The 15,413-nt window shown below is 45.0% G+C and overlaps 1 protein-coding gene across 1 annotated transcript in view; it reads left to right on the forward strand.

Moving 5' to 3' along the window:
* nwd1 (NACHT and WD repeat domain containing 1) overlaps positions 1 to 15,413 on the forward strand; it is a 195,135-nt gene that overhangs the window by 90,242 nt on the left and 89,480 nt on the right. The window lies entirely within an intron of this gene.

The raw sequence follows: 15,413 nt of genomic DNA on the forward strand, positions 1-15,413 counted from the left end.
AATGGAATGGGTTAATACTCCAATGGAGAATGGAATGGGTTAATACTCCCATGGAGAATGGAATGGGTTAATACTCCCATGGAGAATGGAATGGGTTAATACTCCCATGGAGAATGGAATGGGTTAATACTCCCATCAAGAATGGAATGGGTTAATACTCCCATGGAGAATGGAATGGGTTAACACTCCCATGGAGAATGGAATGGTTTAATACTCCCATGGAGAATGGAATGGGTTAATACTCCCATGGAGAATGGAATGGGTTAATACTCCCATGGAGAATGGAATGGGTTCATACTCCGATGAAGAATGGAATGGGTTAACACACCCATGGAGAATGGGATGGGTTAATACTCCCATGGAGAATGGAAAGGGTTAATACTCCCATGGAGAATGGAAAGGGTTAATACTCCCATTGAGAATGGAATGGGTTAATACTCCCATCGAGAATGGAATGGGTTATTACTCCCATGGAGAATGGAATGGGTTAATACTCCCATGGAGAATGGAAAGGGTTAATACTCCCATGGAGAATGGAAAGGGTTAATACTCCCATGGAGAATGGAATGGTTAATACTCCCATGAAGAATGGAATGGGTTAATACTCCCATGGAGAGTGGAATGGGTTAATACTCCCATGGAGAGTGGAATGGGTTAATACTCCCATGGAGAATGGAATGGGTTAATACTCCCATGGAGAATGGAATGGGTTAATAATCCCATCAAGAATGGAATGGGTTAATACTCCCATGGAGAATGGAATGGGTTAATACTTCAATCAAGAATGGGATGGGTTAATACTCCCATGGAGAATGCAATGGGTTAATCCTCCCATGGAGAATGGAATGGGTTAACACTCCCATGGAGAATGGAATGGGTTAATACTCCCATGGAGAATGGAATGGGTTAATACTCCCATGGTGACTGAAATTGGTTAATACTCCCATGGAGAATGGAATGGGTTAATATTCCCATGGAGAATGGAATGCATTAATACTCCCACGGAGAATGGAATGGGTTAATACTCCCACGGAGAATGGAATGGGTTAACACTCCCATGGAGAATGTAATGGGTTAATACACCTTAGGAGAATGGAATGGGTTAATACTCCCATGGAGAATGGAATGGGTTAATACTCCCATGGAGAATGGAAAGGGTTAATGCTCCCATGGAGAATGGAATGGCTTAATACTCCCATGAAGAACGGAATGGGTTAATACTCCCATCAAGAATGGAATGGGTTAATACTCCCATGGATAATGGAATGGGTTAATACTCCCATGGAGAATGGAATGGGTTAATAATCCCATCAAGAATGGAATGGGTTAATACTCCCATGGAGAAAGGAATGGGTTAATACTTCAATCAAGAATGGAATGGGTTAATACTCCCATCAAGAATGGAATGGGTTAATACTCCCATGGAGAATGGAATGGGTTAATACTCCCATGGAGAATGGAATGGGTTAATTATCCCATCAAGAATGAAATGGGTTAATACTCCCATGGAGAATGGAATGGGTTAATACTTCAATCAAGAATGGGATGGGTTAATACTCCCATGGAGAATGCAATGGGTTAATACTCCCATGGAGAATGGAATGGGTTAATACTCCCATGGAGAATGGGATGGGTTAATACTCCCATGGAGAATGGAATGGGTTAATACTCCCATGGAGAATGGAATGGGTTAATACTCCCATGACGAATGGAATGGGTTAACACACCCATGGAGAATGGGACGGGTTAATACTCCCATGGAGAATGGAAAGGGTTAATACTCCCATAGAGAATGGAAAGGGTTAATACTCCCATTGAGAATGGAATGGGTTAATACTCCCATCATGAATGGAATGGGTTAATACTCCCATGGAGAATGGAATGGGTTAATACTCCCATGGAGAATGGAACGGGTTAATACTCCCATGGAGAATGGAATGGGTTAATACTCCCATGGAGAATGAAATCGGTTAATACTCCCAGGGAGAATGGAATGGGTTAATACTCCCTAGGAGAATGGAATGGGTTATTACCACCATGGAGAATAGAATGGGTTAATACTCCCATGGAGAATGGAATGGGTTAATACTCCCATGGAGAATGGAAAGGGTTAATACTCCCATGGAGAATGGAATGGGTTAATACTCCCATGAAGAATGGAATGGGTTAATACTCCCATGGAGAATGGAATGGGTTAATACTCCCATGGAGAATGGAATGGGTTAATAATCCCATCAAGAATGGAATGGGTTAATACTCCCATGGAGAATGGAATGGGTTAATACTTCATTCAAGAATGGGATGGGTTAATACTCCCATGGAGAATGCAATGGGTTAATACTCCCATGGAGAATGGAATGGGTTAACACTCCCATGGAGAATGGAATGGGTTAATACTCCCATGGAGAATGGAATGGGTTAATACTCCCATGGTGACTGAAATTGGTTAATACTCCCATGGAGAACGGAATGGGTTAATATTCCCATGGAGAATGGAATGCGTTAATACTCCCATGGAGAATGGAATGGGTTAATATTCCCATGGAGAATGGAATGCGTTAATACTGCCATGGAGAATGGAATGGGTTGATACTCCTATGGAGAATGGAATGGGTTAATACTCCCATGGAGAATGGAATGGGTTAATACTCCCATGGAGAATGGATGGGTTAATACTCCCATGGAGAATGGAATGGGTTAATACTCCCATGGACAATGGATGGGTTAATTCTCCCACGGACAATGGAATGGGTTAATACTCCCATGGAGAATGGAATGGGTTAATACTCCCATGGAGAATGGAATGGGTTAATACTCCCATCAAGAATGGAATAGGTTAATACTCCCATGGAGAATGGAATGGGCTAATACTCCCATGGAGAATGGAATGGGTTAACACTTCCATGGAGAATGGAATGGGTTAATACTGCCATGGAGAATGGAATGGGTTAATACTCGCATGGAGAATGGAATGGGTTAATACTCCCATGGAGAATGGAATGGGTTAATACTCCCATCAAGAATGGAATGGGTTAATACTCCCATGGAGAATGGAATGGGTTAATATTCCCACGGAGAATGGAATGGGTTAACACTCCCATGAAGAATGGATTGGGTTAATACTCCCATGGAGAATGGAAAGGTTTAATAATCCCATGGAGAATGGAAAGGGTTAATACTCGTATGGAGAGTGGAATGGGTTAATACTCCCATCAAGAATGGAATGGGTTAATACTCCCATGGAGAATGGAATGGGTTAATACTCCCATGGAGAATGGAAAGGGTTAATACTCCCATGGAGAATGAAATGGTTAATACTCCCATGCAGAATGGAATGGGTTAATACTCCCATGGAGAGTGGAATGGGTTAATACTCCCAAGGAGAATGGAATGGTTTAATACTCCCATGGAGAATGGAATGGGTTAATACTCCCATGGAGAATGGAATGGGTTAATACTCCCATGGAGAATGGAAAGGGTTAATACTCCCATGGAGAATGGAATGGGTTAATACTCCCATGAAGAATGGAATGGGTTAATACTTCCATCAAGAATGGAATGGGTTAATACTCCCATGGAGAATGGAATGGGTTAATACTCCCATGGAGAATGGAATGGGTTAATAATCCCATCAAGAATGGAATGGGTTAATACTCCCATGGAGAATGGAATGGGTTAATACTTCAATCAAGAAAATGATGGGTTAATACTCCCATGGAGAATGCAATGGGTTAATACTCCCATGGAGAATGGAATGGGTTAACACTCCCATGGAGAATGGAATGGGTTAATACTCCCATGGAGAATGGATGGGTTAATACTCCCTTGGAGAATGGAATGGGTTAATACTCCCATGGAGAATGGAATGGGTTAATACTCCCATGGAGAATGGAATGGGTTAATACTCCCATGGAGAATGGAATGGGTTAATACTCCCATGGAGAGTGGAATGGGTTAACATTCCCATGGAGAATGGAATGGGTTAATACTCCCATTGAGAATGGAATGGGTTAATACTGCCATGGAGAATGGAATGGGTTAATACTCCCATGGAGAATGGAATGGGTTAATGCTCCCATGGAAAATGGAATGGGTTAATACTCCCATGGAGAATGGAATGGGTTAATACTCCCATCAAGAATGGAATGGGTTAACACTCCCATGGAGAATGGAATGGGTTAATACTCCCATGGAGAATGGAATGGGTTAATACTCCCATGAAGAATGGAATGGGTTAATACTCCCATCAAGAATGGAATGGGTTAATACTCCCATCAAGAATGGAATGGGTTAATACTCCCATCAAGAATGGAATGGATTAATACTCCCATGGAGAATGGAATGGGTTAATACTCCCATGGAGAATGGAATGGGTTAATACTCCCATCAAGAATGGAATGGATTAATACTCCCATCAAGAATGGAATGGGTTAATACTCCCATCAAGAATGGAATGGGTTAATACCCACATGGAGAATGGAATGCGTTAATACTCCCATGGAGAATGGAATGGGTTAATACTCCCATCAAGAATGGAATGGATTAATACTCCCATGGAGAATGCAATGGGTTAATACTCCCATGGAGAATGGAATGGGTTAATACTCCCGTGGAGAATGGAATGGGTTTATACTTCCATCAAGAATGGAATGGGTTAATACTCCCATCAAGAATGGAATGGGTTAATACTCCCATCAAGAATGAAATGAGTTAATACTCCCATCAAGAATGGAATGGGTTAATACCCACATGGAGAATGGAATGCGTTAATACTCCCATGGAGAATGGAATGGGTTAATACTCCCATCGAGAATTGAATGGGTAAATACTCCCATCAAGAATGGAATGGGTTAATACTCCCATGGAGAATGGAATGGGTTAATACTCCCATCGAGAATGGAATGGGTTAATACTCCCATCAAGAATGGAATGTGTTAATTCTCCCATCAAGAATGGAATGTGTTAATTCTCCCTTCAAGAATGGAATGGGTTAACACTCCCATTCAGAATGGAATGGGTTAACACTCCCATTGAGAATGGAATGGGTTATTTCTCCCATGAAGAATAAGAACATAAGAACATAAGAAATAGGAGCAGGAGTAGGCCAATCGGCCCCTCGAGCCTGCTCCACCATTCAATAAGATCATGGCTGATCTGATCCTAACCTCAAATCTTCTATCACTCTCCATCCCACCTGAACCCATGTGATCCCCCGGAAGAGGCGAAAAGCCAGATAAAAAACCCAATGGCCAATTTCGGAGAAAAAATCTGGGAAATTCCTCTCCGACCCATCTAGGTGATCGAAACTCTTCCAGGAGATCACTCTGTCCCTATATTTTCTACAGTACTTAGCTTCTGTAAAGGCGATCTCCACCCCAGCCAGGAACAGGAATAAAACCATCTCCTGAAATCTAACACAGAATTAGAACACAAGAAGTAGGAACAGAACCAGGCTACACGGCCCCTGGGCTCTCTCCACTACCCACAGGGCCATGACCATTCCGAACCTAGACTCATGTCCAATTTGCTGCCTGCTCCCCGTAACCCTTAATTCCCTTTACTTCTAGGAAACTATCTATTTCTGTTTTAAATTTATTTAATGATGTAGCTTCCACAGCGTTCTGGGGCAGCAAATTCCACAAACCTACCACCCTCTGAGTGAAGAAGTTTCTCCTCATCTCAGTTTTGAAAGAGCAGCCCCTTATTTTAAGAATATGCCATCTAGTTCTAGTTTCACCCATCATTGGGAACATCCTCACCGCATCCACCCGATCAAGCCCCTTCACAATCTTATATGTTTCAATAAGATCGCCTCTCATTCTTCTGAACTCCAATGAGTAGAGTCCCAATCTACTCAACCTCTCCTCATATGACCACGCCCTCATTCCCGGGATTAACCGAGCGAACCTTCTTTGTACTGACTCGAGAGCAAGTATGTCTTTTCTTAAGTATGGACACCAAAACTGTATGCAGTATTCCAGGTGCGGTCTCACCGATACCTTGTATAACTGCAGCAATACCTCCCTGTTTTTATATTCTATCCCCCTAGCAATAAAAGCCAACATTCCACTGGCCTTCTTGATCACTTGCTGCACCTGCATACTAACTTTTTGAGTTTCGTGCACCAGGACCCCCAGATCCCTTTGTACTTCAGTACTTTCCAGTTTCTTGCCATTAAGATAATAACTTGCTCTATGATTTTTCCTGCCAAAGTGCATAACCTCACATTTTCCAGTATTGTATTCCAGCTGCCAAATCTCTGCCCACTTACTTAGCCTGTCTATGTCACTTTGCAGGTTTTTTATGTCCTCCTCACTCACTACTTTCCCTCCCATCTTTGTATCATCTGCAAACTTTGATATGTTACACTCGGTCCCCTCCTCCAAATCGTTAATATAGATTGTAAACAGTTGGGGACCCAGCACTGACCCCTGCGGAACACCACTAGTTACTGATTGCCAGTCTGAGAATGAACCATTTATCCCAACTCTCTGCTTTCTGTTAGAGAGCCAATTCTCCACCCATGCCAGAATATTACCCCCAATCCCGTGATTTTTTATCTTGAGCAATAATCTTTTGTGTGGCACCTTGTCAAATGCCTTTTGAAAGTCTAAATACACTATGTCCACTGGTTCTCCTTTATCCACCCTGTATGTTACTTCCTCAAAGAACTCAAGCAAATTTGTCAAACATGACTTCCCCTTCATGAAACCATGCTGAGTTTGTCCTATTAAATTATGTTTATCCAAATGTCCCGTTACTGTCTCCTTAATAATGGACTCTAACATTTTACCAACCACAGATGTTAGGCTAACAGGTCTATAGTTTCCAGCCTTCTGCCTACTACCCTTTTCAAATAAGGGTGTTACATTAGCAGTTTTCCAATCTGCCGGGACCTTTGCTGAGTCCAGGGAGTTTTGGAAAATTATTACCAATGCATCCACAATCCCTACCGCCACTTCCCTCAAGACCCTAGGATGTAAGCCATCAGGTCCAGGGGATTTATCCGGCTTAAGTCCCATTATTTTACCAAGTACCACTTCCTTAGTGATTTTAATTGTATTTAGCTCCTCTCCCCGTAGAGCCCCCTGTTTGTCCAGTGTTGGGATATTCTTAGTGTCCTCTACCGTAAAGACTGATACAAAATATTTGTTCAGCGTTAATGCCATCTCCATGTTTCCCACCATTAATTTCCCAGTCTCATCCTCTAAGGGACCAACATTTACTTTAGCCACCCTTTTTCTTTTTATATAACTATAGAAACTTTTGCTATCCGTTTTTATATTTTTTGCTGATTTACTTTCATAATCTATCTTCCCTTTCTTAATCAATTTTTTAGTTATTTTTTGCTGTCTTTTAAAGACTTCCCAATCTTCTATCTTCCCACTAGATTTGGCTACCTTATATGCCCTTGTTTTTAGTCGGATACTATCCCTAATTACTTTACTTAGCCACGGATGGCTATACTCTCTTTTACACCCTTTTTTCCTCAGTGGAATATATATTTTTTGGAAGTTGTAAAATAACTCCTTAAATGTACACCACTGATCATGTACCGTCTTACCCTTTAATCTATTTTCCCAGTCCACTCTAACCAATTCCGCTCTCATACCTTCATAGTCTCCTTTAGAGTCATAGGGCTAGAAATTCAGTAGGCTTTGCGCCCACTTTTCACCCAAAGAGGGCTTTTGCGCCAGTTGCTGAGATTTCGCCGATATTCAGCACTGCGGTAATGGCGGCGTTAGCCAGTAGCGCTGCGCCGCCACCGATGACGTCATTGGTGTGCGCAGTGCCCCGCTACCGCCCCGATACCAGCTCGACCGCCATATTGAGTAGCGGCCGCCTCTTCCGCAGCGGCCGCAAACAACGTTCAGAGAACGGGGCCGTCCTGTAGCGTTAGTGGGGCGAGTTAAGGTGGAGGTGCGGCCGGCCGCTTTTTCGGCGGCCGCCTGCACGCACCTCCTTCCCCGGCCTCCTCCACGCCCCCCCCCGCGGCATTGCCGGCAGTTTTCCGGGAGCCCGGCACTTCTCCGTGGTGCCGGGCTCATTTGCCGGTACTAGCGAGCGGCGATCTCGCTGTTGCAGGCACCTCCCCCTTAAGAGAGGGAACAAGGCCTGCAGTACCGCAGCCTGCCGCTCCGCAGCGGGTGGCACTGCGGCACCTAGCGCGCCGAAATTCAGTTTCAGCGCCCCAAGCGGGGGCGGCCACACCCTTGAATAGCGGCCGCCTTCGACTTGGGGCGCGCAAACTGAATTTCCGGCGGGCGCAAGTGGCTCCGCGCGCAGCGGTAACTTCTGGCCGCAAGCAAGCTGGCGGGCCCAAACTGAATTTCTAGGCCATAGAGTCATAGTGTTATACAGCACAGAAAGAGGCCCTTCGGCCCATTGCGTCTGCGCCGTCCATCAAGCCCTGTCCAATCTAATCCCATTTTCCAGCATTTGGTCCATAGTCTTGTATGCAATGGCATTTCAAGTGCTCATCCAAATGCTTCTTGAATGTTGTGAGGGTTCCTGCCTCTACCACCCTTTCAGGCAGTGAGTTCCAGACTCCAACCACCCTCTGGGTGAAAAAGTTCCTCCTCAAATCCCCTCTAAACCTCCTGCCCCTTACCTTGAATCTATGCCCCCTTGTTATTGACCCCCCTACTAAGGGGAAAAGTTCCTCTTTATCTACCCTATCTATGCCCCTCATCATTTTGTACACCTCAATCAGGTCCCCCCTCAGCCTTCTTTGCTCCAAGGAAAACAACCCCAGCCTGTTTAGTCTTTCTTCATAGCTGAGGCGCTCCATCCCAGGTAACATCCTGGTGAATCTTCTCTGCACCCTCTCCAAAGCAATCACATCCTTCCTATAGTGAGGCGACCAGAACTGCATACAGTACTCCAGCTGTGGCCTTACCAGCGTTTTGTACAGCTCCATCATAACCTCCCTGCTCTTATATTCTATGCCTCGGCTAATGAAGGCAAGTATCCTATATGCCTTTTTAACCACCTTATCTACCTGTTCCGCTGCCTTCAGGGATCTATGTACATGTACACCAAGGTCCCTCTGACCCTCTGTACTTCCTAGGGTCCTACCACTCATTGTGTATTCCCTTGCCTTATTTGTCCGTCCAAAATGCATCACCTCACACTTTTCAGGGTTAAATTCCATTTGCCACTTTTCCGCCCATCTGACCAACCCTTTTATATCGTCCTGTAGCCTGAGGCTTTCCTCCTCGCAATTTACCACCCCACCAATTTTCGTGTCATCTGCGAACTTACTGATCATACCTTTTACATTCTCATCCAAATCATTTATGTAGATCACAAACAGCAAGGGACCCAGCACCGATCCCTGAGGTACCCCACTGGACACAGGCTTCCAGTCACAAAAGCAACCTTCGACCATCACCCTCTGCCTCCTGCCACTCAGCCAGTTTAGGATCCAACGTGCCAAGGCACCCTGGATCCCATGGGCTCTTACCTTCTTGACCAGTCTCCTATGCGGGACTTTGTCAAAAGCCTTACTGAAGTCCATGTACACCACATCCACAGCATTTCCCTCATCCACACACCTAGTCACCCCCTCGAAAAATTCAATCAGATTGGTCAGACATGATTTACCCTTGACAAAGCCATGCTGACTATCCCCGATTAATCCTTGCCTCTCCAAGTGGAGACTAATTTTGTCCCTCAGAATTTTTTCCAATAATTTCCTTACCACAGATGTTAGGCTCACTGGCCTGTAATTCCCTGGTTTATCCCTGCTACACTTCTTGAATAATGGTACTACGTTAGCTGTTCTCCAGTCCTCTGGTACATCCCGTGGCCAGAGAGGTTCTGAAAATTTGTGTCAGAGCCCCTGCAATCTCCTCCTTTGCCTCACACAGCAGCCTGGGATACATCTCGTCCAGGCCTGGGGATTTATCCACTTTTTGGCCTGCTAAAACCGTTAGTACCTCCTCCCTCTCGATGCTAATATGTTCAAGTATATCACAGTCCCCTTGCCCGATTTCTATGTCTACATCGTCTTTCTCCATAGTGAACACAGATGCAAAAAATTCATTTAAAACCCCGCCTACATCATCTGGCTCTACACACAGATTGCCACTTTGGTCCCTAATGGGCCCTACCCTTTCCCTGGTTATCCTCTTGATCTTAATATACTTATAAAACATCTTAGGATTTTCCTTTATTTTGCTCGCCAGTGTTATTTCATGGCCCCTCCTCGCTCTCCTAATTTCTTTTTTAAGTATGCCCCTGCACTTTTTATACTCCTCTAGGGCTTCCTCCGTCTTTAGTCTTTTGTAACTGCCAAAAGCCCCCCTTTTTTTCCTAATGCGATTTTGTATATCCCTTGTCATCCAAGGTTCCCTTTGCTTGTTGGTCCCACCCTTGACCTTTACGGGAACATGTTGGCATTGTACTCTCTCTATTTCCCTTCTGAAAGTCTCCCACTGCTTTGATGTGGATTTTCCTATAAGTAGCTGATCCCAGTCCACTTTGGCCAGATCCTGCCTTATCATATTAAAACCGGCCTTCCCCCAATTTAGAATCCTTATTTCCGGGCCGTCTTTGTCTTTTTCCATGACCACCTTAAATCTCACCGAATTATGGTCACTGTCGCCAAAATGCTCTCCTACTGACACTTCCACCACTTGCCCGGCTACATTCCCTCTCTTGTAGGACTTTCTACATGTTGGCTCAAAAAGCTCTCCTGGATGCACTTTAAGAATTCTGCACCCTCTAAGCCTTTCACACTCTGACTATCCCAATGAATATTGGGGAAGTTGAAATCCCCCACTATTATTACCCTATTATTTTCGCACTTCTCTGAGATTGTTGGCAAGGGGACTGTGATATACTTGAACATATTAGCATCGAGAGGGAGGAGGTACTAGCGGTTTTAGCAGGCCAAAAAGTGGATAAATCCCCAGGCCCGGACGAGATGTATCCCAGGCTGCTGTGTGAGGCAAAGGCGGAGATTGCAGGGGCTCTGACACAAATTTTCAGAACCTCTCTGGCCACAGGGGATGTACCAGAGGACTGGAGAACAGCTAACGTAGTACCATTATTCAAGAAGGGTAGCAGGGATAAACCAGGGAATTACAGGCCAGTGAGCCTAACATCTGTGGTAGGGAAATTATTGGAAAAAATTCTGAGGGACAAAATTAGTCTCCACTTGGAGAGGCAAGGATTAATCGGGGATAGTCAGCATGGCTTTGTCAAGGGTAAATCATGCCTGACCAATCTGATTGAATTTTTCGAGGGGGTGACTAGGTGTGTGGATGAGGGAAATGCTGTGGATGTGGTATACATGGACTTCAGTAAGGCTTTTGACAAAGTCCCACATAGGAGACTGGTCAAGAAGGTAAGAGCCCATGGGATCCAGGGTGCCTTGGCACGTTGGATCCTAAACTGGCTGAGTGGCAGGAGGCAGAGGGTGATGGTCGAAGGTTGCTTTTGTGACTGGAAGCCTGTGTCCAGTGGGGTACCTCAGGGATCGGTGCTGGGTCCCTTGCTGTTTGTGATCTACATAAATGATTTGGATGAGAATGTAAAAGGTATGATCAGTAAGTTCGCAGATGACACGAAAATTGGTGGGGTGGTAAATTGCGAGGAGGAAAGCCTCAGGCTACAGGACGATATAAACGGGTTGGTCAGATGGGCGGAAAAGTGGCAAATGGAATTTAACCCTAAAAAGTGCGAGGTGATGCATTTTGGACGGACAAATAAGGCAAGGGAATACACAATGAGTGGTAGGGCCCTAGGAAGCACAGAGGGTCAGAGGGACCTTGGTGTACATGTACATAGATCCCTGAAGGCAGCGGATCAAAACCTCACCGTCCTTGGCCTCTTGTACTGTTCCACGGAAGCTCAACGTAAACTCGAGGAACAGCACCTCATCTTCCGATTAGGCACTCTGCAGCCTTCCGGTCTCAATATCGAGTTCAACAATTTCAGATCATAACCTCGGCCCCTATTTCATTTTTACTTATATTTTTCCACTCCTTTCCTCCCCCCCCCTTTCCTTTTGTTTCTCTCTCACACCTGGCAGCTATCTTCTGCCCTGCCAGTACACTTTACACCTAATCCCAGCCTATTACCATCTCGTCTAGCTTCTAATCTCTTTTACTTCTTTTGGTTCTTTTATTCTTTTGTCCGATCGCAGCCCTGCCTTCGATCTAGTTCCTTTTCTCTCCAGTTTTGAAGAAGGGTCAAACCCGAAACGTCAACTCAAATTTCTCTCCACGGATGTTGCCTGACCTGCTGAGTTTTTCCAGCATTTTCTGTTGTTATTTCGGATTTCCAACATCTGCAGTATTTTGCTATCGGTTAAAAAGGCATATGGGATACTTGCCTTCATTAGCCGAGGCATAGAATATAAGAGCAGGGAGGTTATGATGGAGCTGTACAAAATGCTGGTAAGGCCACAGCTGGAGTACTGTGTGCAGTTCTGGTCGCCTCACTATAGGAAGGATGTGATTGCTTTGGAGAGGGTGCAGAGAAGATTCACCAGGATGTTACCTGGGATGGAGCGCCTCAGCTATGAAGAAAGACTAAACAGGCTGGGGTTGTTTTCCTTGGAGCAAAGAAGGCTGAGGGGGGACCTGATTGAGGTGTACAAAATGATGAGGGGCATAGATAGGGTAGATAAAGAGGAACTTTTCCCCTTAGTAGGGGGGTCAATAACAAGGGGGCATAGATTCAAGGTAAGGGGCAGGAGGTTTAGAGGGGATTTGAGGAGGAACTTTTTCACCCAGAGGGTGGTTGGAGTCTGGAACTCACTGCCTGAAAGGGTGGTAGAGGCAGGAACCCTCACAACATTCAAGAAGCATTTGGATGAGCACTTGAAATGCCATTGCATACAAGGCTATGGACCAAATGCTGGAAAATGGGATTAGATTGGACAGGGCTTGATGGACGGCGCAGACACGATGGGCCGAAGGGCCTCTTTCTGTGCTGTATAACTCTATGACTCTATGACTCTATGATTTGCCTACATATCTGTTCCTCTATCTCCCCCTGACTGTTTGGGGGCCTATAGTACACTCCCAGCAAAGTGCTTGCCCCCTTTTTGTTTTTAAGTTCTACCCATATGGCCTCATTAGAGGAACCCGCTAATATATCATCCCTCCTTACAGCAGTAATTGACTCCTTAATTAATATTGCAACACCCCCTCCCCTTTTACACCCCCCTCTGTCTCGCCTGAAGATTCTATACCCCGGAATATTGAGCTGCCAGTCCTGACCCTCCCTCAACCATGTCTCTGTGATAGCAACAATATCATACTCCAATGTGTTCAACAACAACTTCAGTTCAACCACCTTATTTGCAAGACTCCTTGCATTAAAATAAATGCCTTCCAGCCTTGCCATATTCCCTTTTGCCTTCCCATATTTGCTCTGCCTTCCCAGCTGACTTGTTTTTTCCTCCATATTTGGCTGTAAATCACCCCCTACTATAGCTCCACTCTGTATCCCAGCCCCCTGCCAAGTTAGTCTTAAACTGCATCCAGGAGAGCTTTTTGAGCCAACATGTAGAAAGTCCTACAAAAGAGGGGGTGGTACTGGACCTAATTCTAGGGAATGTAGTCGGGTAAGTGGTGGAAGTGTCAGTAGGAGAGCATTTATTCAAGCTCAGCACGCTTGTTTGAGATCCAACCTTCTCACCCTCTACTTGAATATGGAATTCAACCATGTTATGGTCACTCATTCCAAGGGGATCCTTTACTAGGACATTTTTAATTAATCCTGTCTCATTACACAGGACCAAATCTAAGGTTGCTTGCCCCCTGGTTGGTTCAGTTACATACTGCTCAAGAAACCCATCCCTAATACACTCAAAGAACTCCTCCTCAAGGCTGCTCTGCCCAGTTTCATTTGTCCTGTTAATATGATAGTTAAAATCCCCCATAATTATAGCTGTTCCCTTATTACAAGCCTCAACTATTTCCTGATTAATACTCCGTCCAACAGAGTTGCAACTGTTCGGAGGCTTATAGACTACGCCCACTAGTGTTTTTTTCCCCTTATTATTCCTTATCTCTACCCAAACTGTTTCACTATCCTGCTCCTTTGACCCAATATCATTTCTCTGTATTATAGTGATTCCTTCCTTTATTAACATAGCCACCCACCTCCCCTCCCTTCCTGCCTGTCCTTCCTGATTGTTAAATAACCTGGTATGTTTAATTCCCAGTCATGGTCACCCTGCAGCCATGTTTCTGTAATGGCCACAAGATCATACCCATATGTAGTTATTTGTGCCGTTAACTCATTCATTTTGTTACGAATGCTACGTGCATTCAGATAAAGAACTTTCAAATATGTTTTGTGACACTTAGTTCCTGTTTTTTCCCCTTTTACTACTTTACCTTTTACTCCATACCTTCTGTCCCTTCCTGACACGTTCTGTTTTTTAATTCCTCCACTGCTACTTAAGTCTATGACCTTCTCCATTGTCATTTCTGTTATTTGCTCTCTAGAAACCTCTCCCCCCCACTAATTAGCTTAAAGCCCTCTCTACAGCCCTAGTTATATGATTCGCCAGGACTCTAGTCCCAGCACTGGCCAAGTGCAGTCCGTCCCAACAGAACAGCTCCCTCCTGTCCCAGTACTGGTGCCAGTGTCCCAAGAAGCAAAACCCATTTCTCCCACACCAGTCTTTGAGCCACGCATTTAACTCTTTAATTTTATTTATCCTAGCCAAATTCACTCGTGGCTCAGGTAATAACCCAGAGATTATTACCCTTGAGGTTCTGTTTTTTAATTTGACCCCTAGCTGCTCATACTCCTTTAACAGAACCTTCTTCCTTGTCCTATCTACGTCGTTTGTACCAACATGGACCACGACAACTGGATCCTCCCCCTCCCACTCCAAGTTTCTTTCCAGCCCAGAAGAGATGTCCTTAACCCTGGCACCGGGCAGGCAACACAGCCTTCGGGACTCCCGCTCTTGACTGCAGAGAACCCTATCTATCCCCCTAATGATACTATCCCCTATCACTACAACATTTCTTTTTACTCCCTCCACTTGAATGGCCCCCTGCACCACGGTGCTGTGGCCAGGTTGCTCATCCTCCCTGCAGTCCCCACTCCTGCCCTCACAGGGAGTAAGAACCTCAATCCTGCTTGACAAGAGCAAGGGCTGCGGCTCCTTCAACACTACATCCTGGATCCCTGTACCTTCCTCACTCGTAGTCACACCGTCCTGTCCCTGACCACGGACTACATCTGCAGTAATTAATTTCATAGGTGTGACCACCTCCTAAAACATAGAGTCCAGGAACTTCTCCCCCTCCCTGATGTGCCACAGTGTCTGAAGCTCGGTCTCAAGCTCTTTAACATGGAGCTTGAGTTCTTCTAGCAGCAAACACTTATCGCAAATGTAATCACCGTGAGCCTCAATGGGGTCCACCAGCTCCCAC

Source organism: Somniosus microcephalus, chromosome 16, assembly GCF_052327205.1.
Source record: "Somniosus microcephalus isolate GS21.2 chromosome 16, FLI_Smic_1.0, whole genome shotgun sequence".
NCBI classification, from domain to species: Eukaryota; Metazoa; Chordata; class Chondrichthyes; order Squaliformes; family Somniosidae; genus Somniosus; species Somniosus microcephalus.